Source organism: Bos grunniens, chromosome 20, assembly GCF_055505025.1.
Source record: "Bos grunniens cultivar Pamir isolate PY7600 chromosome 20, Bosgru_T2T1.0, whole genome shotgun sequence".
Taxonomy (NCBI): domain Eukaryota; kingdom Metazoa; phylum Chordata; class Mammalia; order Artiodactyla; family Bovidae; genus Bos; species Bos grunniens.
The window spans coordinates 58,265,318-58,278,306 of record NC_141184.1 but is presented as its reverse complement, the minus strand read 5'-3'; the positions used below and the strand labels follow the sequence as shown (position 1 = coordinate 58,278,306).

The 12,989-nt window shown below is 39.5% G+C and overlaps 1 protein-coding gene across 9 annotated transcripts in view; it reads right to left on the bottom strand.

The window, feature by feature from the left end:
* The window catches only part of ERBIN (erbb2 interacting protein), a 129,730-nt gene that overhangs the window by 107,079 nt on the left and 9,662 nt on the right, over positions 1–12,989 (bottom strand). The window lies entirely within an intron of this gene.

Sequence of the window (12,989 nt, the reverse complement as noted above, 5' to 3'; positions counted from 1 at the left end):
TATACAATCATTAAAATGGTGTCTTTTTATGCAGAAATGGAAAACAACTCATAATTAAAAGAGAACAAAGTTAGGAACAATTTTTTTTTTTAAACGGAAAGTATAACATATACACAGGCTTAAGAACAGACTAGAAACACACACATAAAAATATTAGCAGTAATTATCTTTGCGGTGAAACTGCATATGATTTTTATTATCTATTTCATACCTCTCCTTATGTCACACACATATATTCCCAAGCAATTCAAGAGAGGACGAATACAGCCTTTTCAAGAGATGGTGCTATAGCAGTTAGACACCAAGAGGCCAAAAAAATATCCTTGACTTAAATCTCATACCTTATAAAAAAAAAAAACTGAGTCAAAATGGATTACAGATTTAAATGTAAAATGATAAACCTTTCAGAAAAACACATGAGAAAATTTTCAGAATATAAGGATAGGCAAAGTGTATTAAGCACAAACTATAAAGAGTGATAAATTGGACCTCGTGAAACTAAAACCTGCTCTGCAAAAGGCTTGGTTATAAAAAAAAAGAAAAGACAAGCTATAGAAAGGGGGAAAAAATATTCGCAAACCACATATTAAGAAAGGATCAGTTCTAGAATTATAAAGAACTCTCAAAATTCAACAGTAAAAAAAAAAAAAAAAAAACCCAATTAGTAAGTGGACAAAAATCATGGACACTGCACTGAAGAAATACACAGATGATGAATAATCACACGGAAAATATTCAACATCATTTGCTATTAGGCTAAAAGTAAGATATGATGAGATACCACTATGTACCAAAAAAGAATGGCTAAGACAAAAACAGTAAGAAAGGAACAAACAGTAACACCATCAAATACTGGTTTTAAAAAAAGTGGAAAAAAATTGGATCTCTCATACACTGCTGGTGAGAATAATGCAAACCAGTATGGCCACTCTGGAAAACACGCTGACAGCTTCTTATAAAATTAAAACAACACATTAATTACACTTTTTGACATTCATCCCAGAAAAATGAGAACTTACCTTCACAGAAAAAACCATACACGAATACTCATAGCAACTTTATTCATAATAGCCCAAAACTGGAAACAACCTAGATGTCCTTCAACATGAAATGGTTAAACAAACTGGTAGTGCTTTCAAACTGTGGTGCTGAAGAAGACTCGAGAGTCTTCTCTCAAGAGAAAGAGAAGGACGCAAGGACATCAAACCAGTCAATCCTGAAGGAAATCAACCCTGAATATTCATTGGAAGGACAGATGCTGAAGCTTCAATACTTTGGCCACCTGATGCGAAGAACCCACTCACTGGAAAAGACACTGATGCTGAGAAAGACTGAGGACAGGAGGAGAAAGGGATGACACAGGATGAGATGGTTGGACGGCATCACTGACTCAATGGACATGAGTTTGAACAAACTCTGGGAGACAGTAAAGGACAAGGAAGCCTGGCGTGCTACAGTCCATGGGGTCGCAAAGAATCGTTCAAGACTCAACAACTGATCAACAACAGGGCATCCATACTGTGGAATACCACTCAGCAATAAAAATCAATGAGTTGTTGCTATAAGCAACAAGTCTGATGAATTCTCCAGGGAATTAGGCAATCAGCCAATCCCAAAAGTTATATATGATTCCACTTACACAGTTTTGAAAAGACAAAAATGGAGGGAGAGGAATGGGAGGAGGAAGTCATAGTAATAATAAAAGGGTGACAACAACAGGGATTCCTGTGACAATGGATCTATTTTGTATCCTATCAATTTCAAAATCCTAGTTGTGATACCATAGTTATAAATTCTTGAAGATACTGTCTCAAGGGGAAAATCTCACTATATTATTTTGTAAAACTGCAGGTGAATTTACAATTATTTCAAAATAAAAGGCTTAATTCAAAGAGAAACCTGAAATGCACTATCTATAAACTAGGGGAAGAGAGAAGAACGCTAGCATTTTTACTTTGATTTTAAAAAGAGACAATTTAGTTAAGCAAACCAAAATATCCAAAAATAAATAGAAAACAATACGAAACAGTCCATGTTATTTAAGCTAAACCCTTGTTAAATGTTACAAATCCAAACTACACTCTCGAAAGAAAAAATGGGGCAAAACTTCCCAACACTGGATTTGGCAATGAGTTACTGGCTATGACACCAAAAGCGGAGGCAATAAAGAAAAAACCAGACAACTGGATTTCACAAAAATTAAAAAAATGTTTGTGCCTCAAGCCACTATCAACAGAAAAAAAAGGCAACAAAATGAGACAAAGTATCTGCAAATCATGCATCTGGATAAGGGATTAACATCTAGAATACAGAGCACTCAAAGTTCAACAGAACAACATGATTCAAAAATGGACAAAGACATTTCTCCGAAGAAAACATAAATAAGCATTTGGAACTATGTTCAATATTGCTGTCATTAAGGAAATGTAAATCAAAAAGATGAGATACCATCTTCACACACATTAGGATGGCTACTATCCAAAAAATAAAACAAAACAGAAAGTAAGTGCTGACAAGGATGAACTGAAATTAAACCTCTTATTAGACCACTTGGGCTCTGCTGGCTGAAATGTAAAATAGTACAGCCAACTGTGTAAAATATGGCAGTTCATCAAAAAACTAAAAATGAAATTATTATATGTTTCAACAATTCTGTTTCTGGGTATACACCCAGAAAAACTGAAAGCAGGGTCTCTCGGGAGCGGGTGGGGTTAGTGAGTAGGAAGGAAGGATTTAGTTTGGGGCAATCTAATGCACAGCGCTGTGATTGATTATAACTGACAAACACTACATACTTGAAAATTGCTGAGAGTGGGTCTTAAATACACAAAAAGGAAAAAGTAATTACATGAGGTGATGGAGGTATTAGCTAACTCCAAGATGGTAGTCATATTGCAATATATGTGTATCAAATCAAAACGCTTACATGTTAATTATATCTCACTAAAGCTGAGGAAGGGACAGGGAAGATGAGAACTGAAAGAAGGCAAAAATAAACATTTGGCAAATTTTTTAAAAATAGTGTTCTTCTAAAGTGACTATTTCAGAACACATCTAGGAAAATTCTGATATAAGGGAAAGCCACAGAGTCAGGGAACCTGGATTCTTTTTTTTTTTTTTTTTGGTGCCAAGTAGTCTGTGGGATCTTAGTTTCCTAACCCGGGGCTGAACCTGGGCCCACACCAGTGAAAGCACCACTGGACTGCCAGGGATTTCCCTAGATTTATTTTTTGAATCTCATTATTATGTCAGTAATAAACTACATGACCTCTAGGATTTTATCTCCCTCTTTGGACCAAAAGTTTCCTCTTCTGTTAAAGATAAAAGAATGGTTACTTAGATTAGACTATTAGTAAGCAGTGGCACCCCACTCCAGTACTCTTGACTGAAAAATCCCATGGACGGAGGAGCCTGGTAGGCTGCAGTCCATGGGGTCGCTACGAGTCGGACATGACTGAGCAACTTCACTTTCACTTTTCACTTTGGTGCACTGGAGAAGGAAATGGCAACCCACTCCAGTGTTCTTGCCTGGAGAATCCCAGGGACGAGGGAGCCTGGTGGGCTGCCGTGCACAGAGTCAGACACAACTGAAGTGACTTAGCAGAAGCAGCAAGCCACTTTCAGTGATAAAATCCACTGAATCTAAGGAAAATATCACCATTCTGGGGACATCTTTTATTTACACCAAATTACCTATTCAGTTCAGTTCAGTTCAGTCACTCAGTTGTGTCTGACTCTTTGCCACCCCATGAATTGCAGCACCCCAAGCCTCCCTGTCTATCACCAACTCCCAGAGTTCACTCAGACTCACATCCATCGAGTCAGTGATGCCATCCAGCCATCTCATCCTCTGTCGTCCCCTTCTCCTCCAGCCCCCAATCCCTCCCAGCATCAGAGTCTTTTCCATTGAGTCAACTCTTCACATGAGGTGGCCAAAGTACTGGAGTTTCAGCTTCAGCATCATTCCCTCCAAAGAAATCCCAGGGCTGATCTCCTTCAGAATGGACTGGTTGGATCTCCTTGCAGTCCAAGGGACTCTCAAGAGTCTTCTCCAACACCATACTTCAAAAGCATCAATTCTTCGGCGCTCAGCCTTCTTCACAGTCCAACTCTCACATCCATACACGACCACAGGAAAAACCAAAGCCTTGACTAGCCGGACCTTTGTTGGCAAAGTAATGTCTCTGCTTTTGAATATGCTGTCTAGGTTGGTCATAACTTTCCTTCCAAGGAATAAGGGTCTTTTAATTTCATGGCTGCAGTCACCATCTGCAGTGATTTTGGAGCCCAGAAAAATAAAGTCTGACACTGTTTCCACTGTTTCCCCACCTATTTCCCATGAAGTGATGGGACCGGATGCCATGATCTTCATTTTCTGAATGTTGAGTTTTAAGCCAACTTTTTCACTCTCCACTTTCACCAAGAGGCTTAGTTCCTCTTCACTTTCTGCCATAAGGATGGTGTCATCGGCATATCTGAGGTTATTGATCTTTCTCCCGGCAATCTTGATTCCAGCTTGTGTTTCTTCCAGTCCAGTGTTTCTCATGATGTACTCGGCATATAAGTTAAATAAGCAGGGTGACAATATACAGCCTTGACGAACTCCTCTTCCTATTTGGAACCAGTCTGTTGCTCATGTCCAGTTCTAACTGTTGCTTCCTGACCTGCATACAGATTTCTTAAGAGGCAGGTCAGGTGGTCTTGTATGCATATCTCTTTCAGAATTTTCCACATTAGATCAAGGTCACTGATACATAAAACTAACAAAAATAAACCCAACGGCAAGGGTCCCCAACCCCTGGGCATGACTGGTACTGGTCTGTGGCCCATTAAGAATCAGGCCACCCAGCAGGAGGTGAGCAGCAGGCTGCTCCCCATCACTCCAATTATCACATGAGCTCTGCCTCCTATCAGATCAGTGGCAGCCTTAGATTCTCACAGGACCACAAACCCTACTCTAAACTATGCGTTCAAGGGGTCTATGTTGCATGCTCCTTTTGAGGAGCCAATGCCTGATGATCTGAGGTGGAGTTGAGGTGGAGGTGAGTCACTGTGGGGAGCACCTGCAAATATGGATTATCATCAGCAGAGAGGTTTGACTGCACAGAGACCATAATAAATCAATTGCTTGCAGACTCCTACCAAAATTTTATCCACGAATGGCAAGTCATAACTGAGCTGCATCTGGTGGCAGACTTTATAGTGGCAAGTGAGTTGACGTACTTCAATTATACAGCTACATCTGGTGGCAAGCTTTAAGTCAGAATCCAACACTTACTTTAGTCCACATGTGGCCCGCCAATTATTTACCATTTCTGTCCATGCCTCTCTCCTGCACTGCATACTTATCTCAGTCACAGTTTCTGTAAGCCCACAAGCTAACTCTAGCCAAAATGAGCAAAACACAAACAAAGCTTCTTTGAAAAGAAGGAAAGATCTGATGATGAGACAGCAAAAGACTCTAAGACTGCCAACAAAAAGAAAGTTGGAAAATACCAAGAGTCCTACTTAATTGTGGGTTCACTGCAACAGGTGATTCACATTCTCCAAGCCTCTTTGACTAATATGTGGTGACCAGCTATCCAACAAAGCCATGAAACCTTCAAAACTGCTTTGCCACATGGAGACCAAGCACTCTACATTAAAAGACAAGCCTTTGGAATTTTTCAAAAGTAAAAAATTACGAAGAACTTCTCAAAATAAAGAAACATGAACATGATGAACAGAAGCAATTACTGAAGTCCACCACTTCATTACTTGCGTCTACACTGAGAGCATCATTCTTACTGCCCAACCACCTTATCAAAGCAAAGAAGCTTTTACTATTAGCGAAGAGAACTTTTTAGGAGAGGCTGCAATTCAAAAGGTGGCATGCGTTCCTCTTTTGGCTAGCACCGTTAACTAGATGAACTGATGAAATAGCAGGGGATGCTGAGGCACAACTGTTAGAGAGGATTAATGAGTCACTGTGGTAAGCAATCCAGGTTGACAAGGCAACAACACTTGTTTCTGTGAGCTGTATTTTCAGGAGGATGTGCACGAGGATATGTTATATGTACTTTTGTTGCCAACACCACCACAGTTGCAGTCTTTGAATGATTAGATATCATGAAAACTGAATAGGTCATTCTGTGTCAGCATATGCACAGACTGACCAGCTGCCATGACTAGACAGTTACTCAGGTCAAAGACGTAGCTTCAGAATGAGAGTCTATGCACTGTGTCATCCATAAAGAAATGCTGGCTAGCCAAAAAATGTCACCTGGACTTAACATTTTGCAAGATGTGATTAAAATTGTCAACCACCTTAAAGTATATGCCCTTAACTCACGTCTGTTCATGCAGCTCTGAGAGGACATGGATGCAGGGCACACACATCTTCTCTTATACACAGAAGTGAAATGGCATTCTAAAGGTGGCTCACTGGCCAGAGCTTCTAAATTACGAGAGCCACTCCAGAGATTTCTTTTAGAAAAACAGTCACCACTGCAGCACATTTCAGTGACACAAAATGGGTCGCAAAACTTGCTTGTGTGACATTTTCAACCTGCTCAATGAACTCTATCTGTCACTTTAGGGAGAACAACTGTGTTCCAGTTGGCAGACAAAGTGGCTGTACTCAAAGCTAAACTAGAATTATGGGGCGATGAGTGGACATTGGGATTTTTCACGTTTCAGACATTAGTAGAGATTGTGAAAGAGACTGAGCCTGGGCCTTCTTTCTCCCAAGCCATGTTATCACCTATGTCAGCTTTCAAAAGAGTTTGACCATTACTTCTCAACCACAACCCCAATACTGGAAAAGAATGGATCCACAACCCATTTGTGAATGAGTCAGGTGAACTTACTTTGTCCAAGCTAGAAAAGATCAACTGCTGGAGACCGCAAACAACAGTGGTCCTAAAAGTATGCTGCTGCTGCGAAGTCGCTTCAGTCGTGTCCGACTATGTGCGACCCCACAGACGACAGCCCACCCGGCTCCCCCGTCCCTGGGATTCTCCAGGCAAGAATACTGGAGTGGGTTGCCATTTCCTTCTCCAATGCATGACAGTGAAAAGTGAAAGGGAAGTGGCTCAGTCGTCTGACTCTTCGCGACCCCATGGACTGCAGCCTACCAGGCTCCTCTGTCCATGGGATTCTCCAGGTAAGAGTACTGGAGTGGGGTGCCATTGCCTTCTCCCCTAAAAGTATGAGACGACTTCAAATCTCCATCCACTCTAAAGTCAAGGCAGAATACCTTAGATTTCCACAAAGGCACAGAAAAGCCTGCTTCCACTTTCAACATCCTATCTTTGTGAAGCAGGGTTTTCTGCAGTGAAGCAACCAAAACAAGATTACAGAGTAGACTGGACAAAGACTGGACACACTTTTGTTTCACTGTCTCCCATCACCCCCAGATGGGACCGTCTAGTTGCAGTAAAACAACTTCAGGGATCCCACTGACTCTGCATTATGGTGACTTGTATAATAATTTCATTATATAGCATAACTTAATAGTAATAGAAATGAAGTGCACGATAAATGTGATGCCTTGAATCACCCTGAAACCACCCTGCCCCAGCCTCCAGTCTATAGAAAAATTGTGTTCCACGAAACTGGTCCCTGGTGCCAAAAAGGTTGGGGGCTGCTGCCCTAGGGTGCAGTAAGCAGTGGCAAAGATCTCTTGGGAAACATTTACTATGTGTATAAACTACAAAGCTGGAGTTTAATATTATAATCAAATAAAGGACCAAAATAACTATCATTAAAAGATATACATAATTACTACTGTGCATCACAGTAACATACTAAGAGTTCAAGGGAAATGTTTGTAAGTAGTAGCATTTTTCTCAGAAATAAATCAAAAAGCAGTCAAGGAAAAACAATATTCAAGAAGCCATTCTCATACCACTGAAGTTACTGTCAACAGGCAGTTAAAGGGCAGAACAGTGATAGAAGGAACCAACTTCTACTTAAATCAACCTCAAGAGTTTAGCAAGTTTTCTTGTTCCCTTTCCCATTCACTCAGTCAGACAATGCTAGAGGAAGAAAGTGTAGTATGATTAAATGGAAACTCCTGGGCAATAATAAAAATCCCCCTTTCGAAGATTAATCAGACTGTTATCCTAATCTTGGAGGATGATCTCAAGCAATGAAAGAAAACAAGGGAAGAATTTTTCAGTTAAAAAAGACAGGTTATTAAATACTTGTGAGTATCCATATTAACTTATGAAACATGAGAATATACAATTTAATAATTTATTATTCAATTTTTTAAAAGGTGCTATTACTGGTTCATTTATAATTATATACCTAGAAGATCCAAGCATACCATCTAAAAACGTATTAGTGATTTTTTAAAGTCTTCAGTAGAATGCAGTAGGTAATAAACATGAGAAATCAATCTCCTCCTTCTATTTAAGTATCCAGATAAGAATACAATTAAAGAAATAGCCCCATTCACAGCAACAGCAGCTCTCACCTTCCCCTCCATTAAGTTTTTTGGAAATAAGCTTAACAACAAAAACCAACATAATTCCTCACAGTATTACACATACTAAAAAAAAAAAAAAAAAAAAACCACTGGATATAACAAGAAGAAAATCATAAAATCAACTGAAGAGCATAAAGTGTTAAATAAATGGAAAATTTACTTTCCTAGAAAGAGCTATGCTATTCTAATGGTATCAATTACTTCTTAAACTAATGTATAAATTCAAGCATTCTCAATCAAGATGAACACAAGAAGTATTTTTAGAACTTAATGATTCAAGTCCACCTGGCAAATTTTTTCAAAAGTAGAGTAATAAACTGACACTTCCAGATATTAAGAATATTATAATGGGGGAGGGGAGAATCAAGATAGCATAATATTAAAAAATAAAAAAGAAAACCTTGATAAAGATTAAGTGTATTTGGGAATTTACTATTGATAAAGATAGAATTTTTAGAAGTAAAAAGATGATTTATTCAACAAATGGTGTTTCACCTGGTTAGAAATGTGGAGAGAATCAATCTCGATAATTACTTCACTCCTTAAGCCAAAGTAAGAAAACAAGTTATTATTTTTATAATCCTGGCATTAATCCTTCCTAGAATACCATTAAACCCAAAAATGCATAAAAACTGACAAACTTGACTATATTAAAATTTAAACTACTAGATAGCAAACAACACAACCAAAGTATATAAGCAACAAATCAACTAAATTCATGTACAACACAAATGACATACAAATATGTAATATTTCTAAAATAATTTTTACATTTAACTTGGCAGTCACAATCAGTAAGTAGCAATCTGACTCCGAAGCCTAAATTATATATAAGCCATACTACACTGCCTGTCTCAGATTCATACAAATATTTTAGGATAGCTAATATTCAATTTGTTCAAGAATACTTATCATGAGGTACTCTCATATACTATTGGTGAAGTATCAGTTCAGTTCAGTTCAGTCACTCAGTCGTGTTCGACTCTTTGTGACCCCATGAATCGCAGCACGCCAGGCCTCCCTGTCCATCACCAACTCCCAGAGTTCACTCAGACTCACGTCCATTGAGTCAGTGATGCCATCCAGCCATCTCATCCTCTGTCGTCCCCTTCTCCTCCTGCCCCCAATCCCTCCCAGCATCAGTCTTTTCCAATGTATCAACTCTTCGCATGAGGTGGCCAAAGTACTGGAGTTTCAGCTTTAGCATCATTCCTTCCAAAGAAATCCCAGAGCTGATCTCCTTCAGAATGGACTGGATGGATCTCCTTGCAGTCCAAGGGACTCTCAAGAGTCTTCTCCAACACCACAGTTCAAAAGCATCAATTCTTCAGCGCTCAGCCTTCTTCACAGTCCAACTCTCACATCTATACATGACCACAGGAAAAACCATAGCCTTGACTAGCCAGACCTTTGTTGGCAAAGTAATGTCTCTGCTTTTGAATGTGCTATCTAGGTTGGACATAACTTTCCTTCCAAGGAGTAAGCATCTTTTAATTTCATGGCTGCAGTCACCATCTGTAGTGATTTTGGAGCCCAGAAAAATAAAGTCTGCCCCAGTTTCCACTGTTTCCCCATCTATTTCCCATGAAGTGATGGGACCAGAGGCCATGATCTTCGTTTTCTGAATGCTGAGCTTTAAGCCAACTTTTTCACTCTCCTCTTTCACTTTCATCAAGAGGCTTTTTAGTTCCTCTTCACTTTCTGCCATAAGGATGGTGTCATCGGCATATCTGAGGTTATTGATATTTCTCCTGGCAATCTTGATTCCAGCTTGTGTTTCTTCCAGTCCAGCGTTTCTCATGATGTACTCTGCATATAAGTTAAATAAGCAGAGTGACAATATACAGCCTTGATGTGCTCCTTTTCCTATTTGGAACCAGTCTGTTGTTCCATGTCCAGTTCTAACTCTTGCTTCCTGACCTGCATACAGATTTCTCAAGAGGCAGGTCAGGTGAAGTATAAACGGATACAAACTCTTCAGAGAGAATCTATCAATCAATTTCAACTATACATACAGCAAATGCACTTTTGGTATTTATCCACCAAAAAAAAAAAATCTATATAACAGTGTAAAAACTTACATACAAGGAATACAAGAATAGGGGCCTCTCTGAGGGCTCAGGGGTAAAGAATCTACCTGCCAATGCAGGAGACATGGGTTCAATCCCGGATCTCAGAAGATCCCACATGCTGCGGAACAACTAAGCCCATGTGCCCCAACTACTGAGCCGGTGCTCTGAAGGCCAGGAGCAGCAAATACTGAGCCCATGTGCTGCAAGTACTGAAGCTTGTGTGCCTAGAGCCTATGCTCCACAATAAGGAAAGCCACCACACTGAGAAGCCCATGCACCTCAATTAGAGAGTAGTCCCTGCTTGCCTCAACCACAGAAAAGCCTGCGCAATGACGAAGACCCAGGACAGCCAAAAATAAGTGTAATTATTTTTAAAAAGAGTGTAAGAATAAACCTATATTTTGTACAGCACTGTCATGAATATAAAATAAAATTCATATTTATGCCTAGAAAAATTCAAACATAAACATTTTCTCTACCCTTTAGTCTCTGTACGTTGTGTATCCTCATTTTGCATTTTGACCAAACCTCCCCTATCAACAGGCATACCTGCTCAACCATAAACAGCAACATTCTCCTGGATGCCCAGTGGTTAAGAATCAGCCTGACAATGCAGGTTTGATTCCTGGTCCAGGAAGATTCCACATGCCACGGGGCAACTAAACCCATGGGCTGCAATTACTGAAGCCTGCGAGCCCGAGAGACTGTGCTGGCAACCAGACAAGCCACCGCCACGAGCAGCCTGTGCACTGCAACCAGAGAGCAGCCTCCACTCACCACAATCAGAGAAAGCCCATGCACAGCAATGAAGGCCCAGCGTAGCCAAAAAAACCACCATTCTCCCAACAACAGGACAACTCAAAGGGTAATATTCCTTCCTGATCTTATAAAGGGTCACATGACCCACCACAATGGTGCTTAACTTTGGATTATGTAAACTGCCAATAATACTTCATTTAATGTACAGCCCGCTGTCTCAAAAAAGCTTATATAAACCATGTGTTGACTTCTAATGGGCGGGACAGTTCTCAGAGCTTTCTGAGATGCTCTTTCTGGGTTATAGTCCTTAAATTTGGCACAAATAAAATTTTCCAATTCTTAGACCAACTGATTAATTTTTCATCGACATGTATAACAACCTAGAAATATTAATGCTAATTAACGTATACATACATACCTACTATAATCTCTTACATTGAAATATTTCATCTCCCATTTTTATCTAAAGATACTTAAACATGTACATATATGTACACTTACATGTTAGAATACATATAGAAGTCTCCAGAAGAACACACAACACACTGGGAATCTCTGGGAGATAGAAGTATATGGAATTTTCATCTTCTATATTATAAGTTTCTGTATTTTATAAACAATAAAAAAAAATTAAGGTAACTGTTTTAGTGCTTTACCTAACAAAAGTCTCTCACTGCTTGTACCTTGTCCAGCCCTCCAAGCCTGAAAGTGTTAATTGCTTGGTTGTGTCCAACTCTTTTGAGACCTCACGGACTGTAGTCCACCAGGCTCCTCTATGGAATTTTCCAGGCATGAATACTGGAATGGGCTGTCATTTCCTTCTCCAGGGATCTTCCTGACCCAGGGATCAAACCTGGGTCTCCTGCATTGCAGGTAGATTCGTTACCATCTGAGCCACTAGGGAAGCCCTACCCTGAAGTATTTCACTCTACACATACCTAAAAGACAGAACTGCTAGAAATGGTACTCATTTCGGTAATCAAGTTCAAAGAGATAAAGAAGACAGACTCCCAGACTGTTTCTGGTTTAGGAACAGTTTTCAAAAGAAAGAGCAGACAGGACATTATGTTGCTATCAGGTATCTCTGATGGGTCGAACTGCATCTACTATACACACGCTAATATTCTGCAGTTAGCCCCAGGACAATCAACTAAATCTTTTGAAGTCTCCAGAAATTAACAGGGCACCCAAAGAATCCATTTGTTGCTGCCAGGATTCTTATCTTTTCCTAGAAGACTGAGAATAAATCTATTCTAGTCACAAAATAATATCCCAATATACCTCTAAAATCACTTCCATAATCTTCAGAGATGGGGCAAGTCAAACTAACTTATTCTAGACTAGGTGACAGCCTTGGTAAGGAGATTCATTTTGAGATTACAGGTTTCTTGTGTTAGCCCTAATACAAATGACACAACTTTCTCTCACCCCACCGCACAGGATTCTAGAATTGGTCTACTGGTCTATAGATTGAAATTCCAAGGACACAATTATCAAGAAGGTAAGGTAAGGTAAGTCCAAACTTTGGAATTATGTAAAAATAAAACTTTCATATGGAAAAACACAGTTGCACCAAAATCACTGCATTCATACTAAAATCAAGCCCCAACATTATCTCCACAAGTAACCTATTCAATCTACACTATAAAAGTACTGATTCATTCCATCCCCCTTTCATACAGTAA